Raw genomic sequence first — 11,775 nt, 5'->3', positions numbered from 1 at the left:
TTAACGCCGTCTTCATCTTCTCTGTTATCGTGCACTCCCTGTGGAGCATAGGGCCTGAACCATCCTTTTATATCGAACTCTGTTGTGCGATGCTTCCATGAATAGTTTGCTGCTGTGTAGTTCTACGTCGATCGACCTTCTCCACGATTTAGCCCGCCTCTACCCTGGGGATTCCAACGAAGCGCTTGACGAGCAATGTTTTCGGCAGGTCTTCTAGTCATTTCCGTTGACAGAACTCAACGGTACCTGCAATTTGATATGTGATATTGAATAGTTAGTTCAGGGGGGTTAGTCTGTATTGCGATGCGAGATATTTGCGTTAAAGCAGGATTTTGACATGGGCTTTTGTATTACAGATTGCGCTGATGCCAGAAAGGAAAATGGAACAATAGTTGCGAAAACGAAAAGGCATTGGAGACGCATTTATTTCCATACGCATCGCAATAGAGAGTAACCTCCCATCATTCCGTATGCGGTTCGGACACCAACAGCCCTATTCTGAACGCATGGGAGTTGGGAATTTTTTCCCATTCCCACATTTTCGTATTCTGAATAAAATTTTGTGGGAGTTTTTTTCCCATTTCCCATCTCCCCTCATTCTGAATGAAGTTCGAATTGGGAATTTGTTCCCATGGGAAAAAAGTATGCATTCTCTATCTTGAATTGTGGGAGAATTTTGTGTCTTTTTGTGGGAAAAATCTCCCCAGCAAACAGTGTGGGAGTTTGAAAAAAAAAAATCAAGAAATTTCATATTTTTATGTAATTTCATATTTTAAGACATCTACACGACAAAATTATTGCAAATATTTATAATCGCCATGTGTTTGCTTAATAAAAGCATACGAAATGTACTGTAAAATATGTCATTAGTAGACTTCGGATTTTGCATATTCTTATATGATACAAAAACAAAGATGTCAATATTACAAGATAGGAAAATTCAATTGTTAAAAATTAACTGTAGAGGGAGTTAACCTCTGTTGCTACGATGTCATAGCAACATTCTGTTAAACGAAAACTGTTAGTCATTGGAATATTGACAAGAAAAACATTAAAACTCAAGTTTGACGGCATTCGCTTTTGATTTTTTCATTGAATGAACAATAAAAAAAGAAAAGAAATAAATTTCAGCCACAAAACACGACGTTAATGTTTTCTGCCGCGAGAAATGGGAATCAAAAACGATTGGCATTGCTGTTATCAATTCCAGTGTGTTGTGTAGCCATCTGTAACCAAAATGTGGAACTATTAGCATATGTTTTTGGAAAATGCATTTGTTCGGGTCTTTATTGCTATACGTCTTTGACAAAAACCTGCAAGAATCTAACATGTTTTACACCGATAAAAAAATTTTCCTTTATGTTATCGAACAAAACAAAAAAAAAGTAGTAAATATTAGTAGATTTTTGCAGTTCTGGAACAGACCATATGTATTGAAATACGAGAAAAAGAGTCATGGTTGATTCTATTAACGCAGCACAGCAAGTAAAAACAAATCAATTTCAAAATATTTGGCAATAATTATTAAAATATATTTGAAAATAACCATAATATACAGTTAGTCAACTATATTATTGCAAACGATGGATTTTTAAAAATTTTGATGTTTAATTCGGAGTTACTGCAAGAAATTCTTTCAATAATGTTGGGATTTTTGTAAATATCTGTTGATTTACCTGTTAACGACAACATCAAGCCGACAAATGTAGAAATCGGTTGGAAATAACAAAAACAACGGGCAAAAAAGGATAGGTACCTGCTTTTTGAGGTGTCAACTAAATAATTGCAAAATGAATTAATGTGCAATAAACTCGGGGGTTTGCCCCGCGATTTTTTGCATTTAGGGATTTTTAAGACTTTTATGGTATGTAGACATGTAGATCCATAATTTTTGATCATAAATTAATTTTTGTGTGTGTAACATAGACGGTATATTCAGAAAAAGAGAAAGTCAGGTAAACGGTTTCGGAAAATATTCTACATTTTGTCTATTCCAAAAATTATAATGGTAAATCCGAAAGAGAAATCCCTAAAATCACCTCTCGTAAGCTGAGAAGTATATAGAACATCATATACCGCACCGAGAAAGAACCCAGGCTCGAACTGAGGGCTTTACATGGCAGGTCCAAAATAGTAACCTCACGAATTGACTGTAGAATGATTAAAGGAATTAACGAAATATCCCAAAGCAGCACCAGAAAGTAGCTTTTTCTAATTAAAAATGATTTTGGAGTAAGTGTGTCACATGGAAAAGTCAGAAAAGTGCTACATAATAACAAGCACTCTAGGGATAGGTAAGTCGACTTTCGGTTAATCGATTAATCGATTTTTTGCAGTCAAAAATCTAAAAATCGTAGTCGACTTTTGTCTGGAAGGAAAATCGCATAATCGATTATCTTGTGATCGATTTTCGAGTTTGACCATAGATTGTGGACTTGGCGGTTTTACACTTTTGGCGGTTTTACAGTTTCAAAGGAAAACTCGAAAATCGACGAATAGTCCATTTTCTGCGGTTATGAAAAAGTCGAAAGTCGAGTTTTAAGACAACTGAAATAATCGCAAGACCGAAAAATCGCATTTTTAGATTTAGACCATAATCGAATAGTCGAAAAATCGATTATTGCTTTCCATTACCTATCCCTAAAGCACTCATCACGAGTGACTAGGTAAAAATTACAATATATAGAAACTATTCAGACTTGTTATAGACAACTTTTCCCGCCATCTTTAGTATTGGGATGGCGTTATATTTTCTGATGAGACTAAAATTATGTTGTACTATCACAATGGACCTCAAAAAGTATAGGGAAACCATTGAACGCCATGGAAAACAAAAATGTAATACATACCGTAAAGTTCTGAAAACTGTCAGTCATGGTATGGGGTTGTATACCAAGCAGTGACGTTGGTAAAATCCTGATTTTGGATGAAACAATGACATAGGAGGTTTATTTAGATGTCTTAAGAAAAGATTTAAGCAAAAACGTCAAGAAATTTGGGCCTGTTGGCCATGAAAATTCAAACAAATTGCAATATGAGTACTACCAAGACAACGACCCTAAGCATAAATCTAATTTATGTAGGACCTGGTTGTTATACAACTGTACCAAAGTCATTTACACCCCGTTCCAGTGTCTAGATATTAACCCTATCGAAAATTCATAGGTACACCTAAAGGAAAAAGTCGGGAATAGGTCGCCCACTTACCTGGGGGACTAAATAAAATGCAATAAAGAGGAATGGCTAAAAAAATACCAAAGGAATATGACATTCCGAAACTTATTTATTAAATTCAGATACGTTTACAAGCTGTTTTTGATGCCAAATGTGGGAATACGAAATATTAGAACCAACTTTTCGAAAAATACCGTGAAAGACTGAAAAGTTGTGCATTTTGCAATTCTTTAGTTGACAGTGCAAATAATGAGTTTTACTCATTTTTGTTAATTTTAAGAAAATGTTTAGTGAAATTTAGCTACTTTTTATTTTATTATATTAATAAACATGTGTAAGAATTACATTGTTAACAAAAATATTAATAATGATATTTATTTATAACAATAAAATGATGTTTTATTTAAAATTTTGTAATAATTTTAGTTTTGCAATAATTAAGTTGACTAACTGTATACAATCTTTACAACTTTTATTCATTTTCGTAAAATAACCTTCGGGTTTTTTAAATCAGACGACTAACGTTCTATTGAAAACGTGTTAGTCTCCTCAACGATCATACAAACGTATATGCTAAATTATTGCAATGCTATTCCATTTTCCGAAATGCCTTTTCTTGAATAGGATCGTTATTTTTGAACGTAGAAGCTTGAAATTTTGCAAGGGCATGTGTTTTAGTTTTAGATTCAATCAAAAGCGTATTTCTTTATTTATTTTTTTTTTTTTGAGATACGTCTTCTGAAATATGTAATAATCGAGAAAAATATCCGAATTTATCTTTTTGATTTTTTTTTTAAATATGCAAAATACGAGTTCTAGCGATCATTAGGAATAAGTAAGAATAAGTAAAACTAGCGATATACGCGTTAAACCCCTAACTAAAGTTATTCCGAATCAACATACAATTTTTAAATTCGTTGCAAACTTAAAAAGTTCCTATTTAGTTTACACAAAACTTATGTTTGCCTACTAATTAAAAAAATGCTTACACCAATTCGCAAATTCTGAAGAAAATGTGCTTATTAGAACAACACCACACATCGTTGACTCCATTCGCTTAAAAAATCCATAAATTAATGCACGGTTGTTGAATTAAGTGAGTTGTGCTTTGCTAATCTAATTCAAAAACCGCGAATTCAATGCAAATAGGCATTTTGTATTACAAAACATAATTACAGCCCCCAAAAGTATGCTATAATAATTTGGTGTAACTGATTTCGAATTTCGAAATTCAGCTCCCATCGTTTGTTGTTCCCACGTCGTTGAGAATATGGAAAACATGGGAATGGGAAATTTCGCTCCCATGGGAATGTTTAGAATAGGGCTGCAAATGTTTAAAATATGCCGCAGACATTTGTGAAGGTTTGTAGACGTGCGTGCGTTTTCAGATATCGTTTCCGTAAAAGAGGACAGATTTAACATTCGACCAAGTAAGGTATGGACCCTAAACACAGAATTCCAACCATAAAGCACGTACGATCTGTTATGGTATGGAGTTGTATGAGTGCTTCCGGCGAAGGCAATCTTGTCTTTATCGAAGGAATTATGGATAATATGTGTTATTTAAACATTTTGAAGGATAATTTGAAATGTAGCGCTAACAAAGGGATTGGAGACAACATTCCAATTTTATCATGATAATGAATAATAGAGAAAATGTATGGAGTATTTTGGAGACAAATATAAGAAGTCATAACAACTAAAGTATAGGAACCCGAAAAATGCCTTGCAAGAAGAATGGGGAACAATTCAGATTTCTTGCAGCGAAAATTTAGTTGAATCTATGCAAAAAAGGCTTAAAGCTGTAAAGGATAACAAAGGATATCATACCAAGTGCTAAATACCGAAGAGAACCTTTTTATTTAATAAAACTTTTAGTGTGGATACTTTTCACAGTGAGGTAGAAGTCGATAATGTTTAAATTTTTTATTTTTTTTTATATAAATTTACCTGAATTTTGCCAATTTTATTAATTTTAAGTTAAGGCACTAATGTAAAAATATAAAAAGGGCATATTCATTTTCATTAATTTACTCTTAGCAATCGCAGTTTTAATGAAAGATACTTCTGACTGTGGCTCACTGTATATGGTTGAATGTTTTGCCCTAGATTCGAGAGGGTAAAATAAAATCGAATATAGACTCGACTCTTTTGTTGGTATCCTTGTTGCCCCATTGAAAATGGTGAGTATTTGCGTCGCAGGTACGTTGCAGGTACCCATCATCTCATCGATCATCTTTCGACCATCCAGGTTGGTGGGTCCGGGTCTTCAAATGGTAAGCTCCCTCCCAGAGTGCATCAAAACCATCCATCGTCCTGTTCAGATAGTTTATGACCTTAATACCCTTTGACTACCGCTGATTCTACCATTAGGGTCAGCTCTGTCGATGATTGACACTTGAAGGTCTTCATCGGTCACCACTGTGGCAGATCTGTAGTATGGCTTTTTGCGCCCTTTTCCAGAGGACATAGATGGGTTCTCTGTACTCGATTGTTTCTCTTTGGTTGTACGTTCAACGGAGGCCGCAACGAGGTTGATGGGTCAACCAACCGCGATGTCATCGTATTCTTAAGTGAAGGCTGTGGACCTTCGACGATGGTTCCTAGGTACCTTACTTCCATCCGCTTCACCTTTGCTTTTTGTTGCAGAATCGGACTTTGGGACAGAATCCTTCGCCAGTCTATCACCCTTATTTGTGTCAGCAACTGCTTGATTCGGGAGGAAAATCCTTTCCACCTGGAGCTCGCGATGAAAAGCGTGTGGGTAAATTCTTTCGAACTTCCATACGAATTTCAACTGATAAGGTGGCCCTCCCTCTCCGAATGCAAGTTCGCATCCGTCCTACGAACTTGCGAAGATACGATACGGCATGTTTATAGTGCTTCGCATAAGATGCTTCAAGGGCAGGTCCAACCTTTGAGTCGCTGACCGTTGTCGGGGTTTCGTTAGATACTCCGTCGTCGATTCAGTTGCAATCTGCCTCTGAAGCTTATTGTCGGCATGTGCCGACATAGGACCAGTCAGAGTCGGACCTGCCTTCGGTTGGGTATCAAGGTCCATACACTCATCGTTAGAGCCACAGCAATCTTCCTGAGTAGACTTGCTCGGAATCACCGGGACAAGCCTGTCTAGCTGGTCGAGGAGTTCCCTACTCTGCCTCTCTAGACTATCGTGAATAGTTCTAAGGGTCCCATGCGGATCGTCCCCGACCATAACAGCGGTTCTGTCTACCGTAGACTGATTTTCGCCAGTCCTGGCCAAATTATATTCCATTAGAATTGCCGGGTCTTCATCTATTTTTGGGTTTAAACTTGATGCACTTGTGACGGGTACAGCTTCAGGTGCCAAGGCATCCACACCTAAATCAGCCGGATCACAATCGCTTGATTTCGACAACATATGGCTTGTGGTCTCACCAACGCTTGCCACCGGTACTGGGTTATTAACTCCCTGCACCGTAATTTTATTTCTCCTATTCTTTTTACCCATCTTAGTTAATTTTTTATGGGAACTACCCCAATCCATTTTTGGTCCACGGGGGTCCGAGGACAGCCAACGTTTCCACGATGTGCGGAGCCAGGTCCGGCCTTGGTTGCCCTATGTCAGTTCCGACCCCACACATCGCAGAGACCCCCTTCCCATCCGCCAACCGGGAATACGTGTCTAGTAGGAAAATGGCAACTCCCCTAGGATTATTATTTAAGACGAGGGCTACAACGTTGCTTCCACGAGTAAACCAAAATTCTTAGCGGTTTAGAAGATATGAGCCTGACAAAATGATAGCTTTTGATATCAAGCCCTCAGGTATTTGGGGCCCATAACCGCGAAGTAATATAAAAAAACGCCGGGCCACAAGTCTTCTTACTTTTCGTCTTCTAGCACGCTGCGGTTAATATGGTTACTTTTTTTATCGCACCACCTTGGTTTTATGTTGGAATTGATGATCCTACTTTCCAACATCTATCGATCTATTCCACAGGGATAGAGGAAATTCCTGCTTTGCTGAGAGCTCCACATTATTGAAAGGTGAGGCTTGAAGTCTCTATATCCTTTTCCAATCTCCGCTGCAGTTCGGGTTTAATTGTGACTTTTTGTTGGTAGGACATCATCAAAGTCCGCGCAACCGGTTTAGTGAACCCTCTGATAGCAGATCTGATATGATTTTAGAATGCTTTGATAGTATGTTGCGAAACCTAGCCGCTTCATTAACTCCCTCTATAGACTCACTAAAACTAACCCAAGAGTTCCGCTTAGCTTTCATGATTTCACTCTTGTACTTATTGAAATTAGCCTTGTAAGCATCGCAATCCGTACATAATTTCGTCTTATTGGCTTTCTTATAGGATCTCCTAGCTACATTACGAAGATTGGCTAACTGATTATTCTTCCAAATCTCCTTTCATGTGCACTGGATATAACAGACTGAGGTTCCAATCTTTGGGAATGCATTTCTCCAGGAACATCATCTGATGTATACTCCTTATAAGCATGTCGGCATCTGCCTTGAACGGTTCGGTTGGCAACCTATCGGTTCATGCAGCATTATTGTTCATCAGACGATTAATTGCTGCGAAGACATTACTTTGAGTAAGTGGTTAGGTTAGGTTTAAGGTTGCGGAGCCATCTAGTTGTATAGATGACTGCTTCACTCGGAGACCGTTGGTCCATCGTGTTCATTCTGTGTAGGTAATAGTTGCAGGTTTAAAGATGTAGGGATATTGATGTGGTACAGTAAGATGAGGATGATAGCGTAGAGATGATAAGATGATGATGAGGCGTACGGGTGAGATAAGGATGTAAAGATGAGAAGTTTGATACCGAGGTAGAGATGATATTGTACTGGAAAATAGAAGAAATTTGTTAGTATTTAGTAGTTAAGGGCCCTTGCCAAGCCATGAAATATGTTTGGCAAAGTTGAGTAGAACAATGGGATCTATGTTAGACAGGAAGGTCAGAGTGTCTATCTTCTATCTACCCAGTGGTCGGTATCTCCTTAAATGCAACAAGTGGCACCTACAAAGCATGCTTTAGAGACGGAGGTCCAACAATATAGGAGAGAACCTCTAGATCAACAGGCATATCAGGCAGGTTTGAACAGCATTCACTCGGACACAGTTGCTAAGGCCATAAGCAATTATTGTATGAATGCAGTCATCGGAGTACATCCTCCATCTATCGCAGCTGAAGAGCGTCAGCTGTCACGACAAACCAGAGTAGTTTTGGCTCAATTACGCTCGGGATATTGCAGTCGCCTAAATTCCTATTGGGCGGAACCGTGCAAGAGATCTGCCCAGTATGCGGCATGGGTCCGCACGAAACTAAGCACCTATTCAACTGCCCCGCCAAACCTAATCATCTGACTCCAGTGGATCTGTGGTTACATCCCATCGAAGTAGCCACTATCCTGGAGATAGATAGACCCAGAGCCAGATTGAACAGGAGAACGAACACACACACACATAATAATAAAACACTGTTACAACAACAATAACAAAGCAGATGTTTGAAGTGTCTATCTCCTCCGCATCTGCAGATAGTCTGTTATAAGTCGCACCGCTATTTTCATCCCTAACTTATCAAGTGAGAGGAGGGACGCCGTTCTTCGACGAGAGACCACAGGTCAATTGCCATCTTTGATGTGCCCTCTCATTGAAAATCTCCCGAAGTTTGCCGATGTAGTAGACATCGGTGGCCGGACGGTTTCATCAACTGATAAGTCGATAGGCTTAGGCCACTTCGAGCTAGTTCATCTCCTACCTCGTTTGCCATAATGTTGCTGTGACCCGGAACCCAATATAGCTTTACGATATCGTGTATATCCTGCAGAGCTTTCCTGCCATCAAGAATAGCTCTTGAATTTATGGTCCATGACTTGAGAGCCTTGAGGGCCGCCTGACTATCGTCTTATATAGTCAACGGTCCTGTAAGACTGCCTTCAAGCCCTTTCACCAGTTCAGCTTCTCTCCTGATAGCAAGAATCTCCGCCTGAAAACCACTACAATTATCGTTGAGCTTGTATGAGTTTTTAATTAGTGGATTCTCGCAGTAGACGCCAGCGCTAGTACCTTCTTCCATCTTGGACCTGAATATATTGTCAGACCGTCCAGAGGAGATATGCACTCAGCCCATGCGTCCCTACTTGGGAAGATAACGGTTAAGGAGTCATTTAGATGACGTTTAAAGCAGCCTGAGGAGAGCTTGATCCGGTAATCAGCAATGACGCAGTTCTCTGTACACTTGATAGTCTGGAGAGTAACGCTTTGTTCCCAAGAGCTTGCCACCAAACCAGCCCACCATAGGTAAGTATGGGCAGGACCACGGTTACATACAGCCAGTGTATGATTTTCGGTCTCAATTCCCAGCTTTTCCCAATGGAGTTCTTATAGGAGTAGAGTGCAATGAGTCCTTTCTCCGTTCGCTTCTCGATATTCCTTTTTCATGACAAGCGATGGTCCAGAATATTGCAGAGGTATTATGCTTCCGTAGAAAGTTCCAGGGCCATTCCGTCCAGGACTGGAGGCTCGAAATCGGGAATTTTGCGTTTTGAGTGAATAGTACAAGCTCTGTTTTTTTCTGGGTTTACTCCCAGACCATTGATCTGGGCCCAGCTTGCATGTTGTACCAAAGTTCTTTGCATGAGCTCAGACAGGGTTGGTAAGAATTTGCCACTTATCAGCACAACCACATCATTAGCATATGCAACCATATTGGTCTTCAGCCGGTCGAAGCACACAAGTATTTCATTTATTACCAGAATTTGCCGGTGTTGTGATTTGCTGATGTTATTGTGATTTACTTGTGTTCGAATTTCCAGTAACCTTTCCAACGTTTTTAAAAGAAAGGAAGAAAGACTAATTGGTCTGTAGTCCTTGGGTAGTGTGTGACTTGGCTTCCCCGTTTTGGAGATGTATGTCACCTTTACCTCCTTCCACAGACCATGGTTTATGCGATAACAGCAGGCAAGGCCTTAAAAATGTCTACTAGGATAGATATTGCTGGCTCAGCCACATTCTTTCTGTAGCATTGCCGGTATTATACCATCCACTCCCGGTGATTTATAAGGCTGGAAACTGTTGATCAACCACCGAATTCTTGTGTGGTTAGCTATTCTGTCAATCAGCTGTTCATCCTCGACAGTTCGGACTCGACTGTGACTTACTGTTGGCAAGACTCCGTCGAAGTCATGCCAACCGGGAAAATGAACCCCTGAGTCTCTAGTCCGGAGTTGGTCCACGAACCATCGCTCCGTTTGATACTACTTATGGATTTGGGGTCCATATATAGTATCTTACGAAACCTGGCAGCTTCACTAACTCCCTCTATTGACTCACTGAAACTAACCCAAGAATTTCGCTTAGCTTTCTTGATTTCACTCTTGTACTTATTGACCTTATAAGCATCCCAATCCGTACCGAGTTTCGTCTTACTGCCTTTATTGTAGGATTTCCTTGCTGATTTACGCAGATTGGCTAATTGTTTGGTCCACCACACCGGTTGGGATTTCTTCCTCGGAAAGGTGATTGGACAGGAGTCCTCATAGCACGGGTTTTGGTGGAGTAAGTGGTTCACATTCAATTGGATTTGGTTCTGAGTATCTTTAAAAGCTTGATAAAGTAATCCTTCCGGGTTCTTAGTACCCTATGTATCAGTCCCTCAGTCTAGTGTTTTTCACTCTGGTACTTTAGTCTGGCTCATGTACACTAGAGTTGGTCAATCTAGCTCCTAATTCACTGTCCTAGCTCCAAAACGTATGGGTAACGTCACACAAACTAACGTGTGAAATTGCGTATACGCAATGTTTTTCATACAAACGATGTGGACGATTGGAACTACGTAGCGAACTAGATGGTTCCATCTAGTTCATTTGGCACAACTCTCCTGTCCACCTCAAACTGTTATTTATTTAGGTTTTGCAACTGAATGCAGGGCTTTCCTGAATGTCGACTTCTTCTGTTCGGTAGCCTTACGACACTTCTGGGCATACCATGGATTTTTGGGTAGTGGTTTTTGGTAATTCACGAAACGGAAATTCTGGAGTCCCTTGTGATGGGAAATTTAATGGAGACTTTTTTATCATTTGTGTTAATGTACTTAATCTCTTAATATTTTTGTTTTACACAAAAAAATATTATATTTATTCTGGGACATTTTCCAATGGCTTGAATTTTTATTGCATCTTAGACTGATTAAACCACTTTCCGAAGAATGTCTTTAAATTCAATTCAAAGCACTGCATCAAAAGTCGTGATTTGGATTCAAAATAAAGTTCATTGAAGAATTCATAAAAAAACCAACAAAAACACAGGACCATGTCAACTACAAATTTCAGCGTCAAACTATTTACCGGCATATACATATGTACATACATATGGGGAATTCCAAGTGAAATCGGACAGTTCGGAGAAAAGTAATTTTTGATTTCAATTGTTTTTGGTTCAATTTATGCTCCTAGCCAACAGAACATTTTAGTATATTTTAAAATTATTTTTTGACCAACGGTACAGAGATATCGCCTATTGAAATTATCGCATTTTTAAAGAACTATGTTCAAATAAATACTCATAACTTCTTTAATATTGGTCCAAATGGGACCATCTTTT

This window comes from Musca autumnalis, unplaced genomic scaffold (genome assembly GCF_047663935.1).
Source record: "Musca autumnalis isolate F117 unplaced genomic scaffold, ASM4766393v1 scaffold_1, whole genome shotgun sequence".
NCBI classification, from domain to species: domain Eukaryota; kingdom Metazoa; phylum Arthropoda; class Insecta; order Diptera; family Muscidae; genus Musca; species Musca autumnalis.
The sequence above is the reverse complement of the archived record's forward strand: the minus strand, read 5'-3'. Positions refer to the sequence as shown.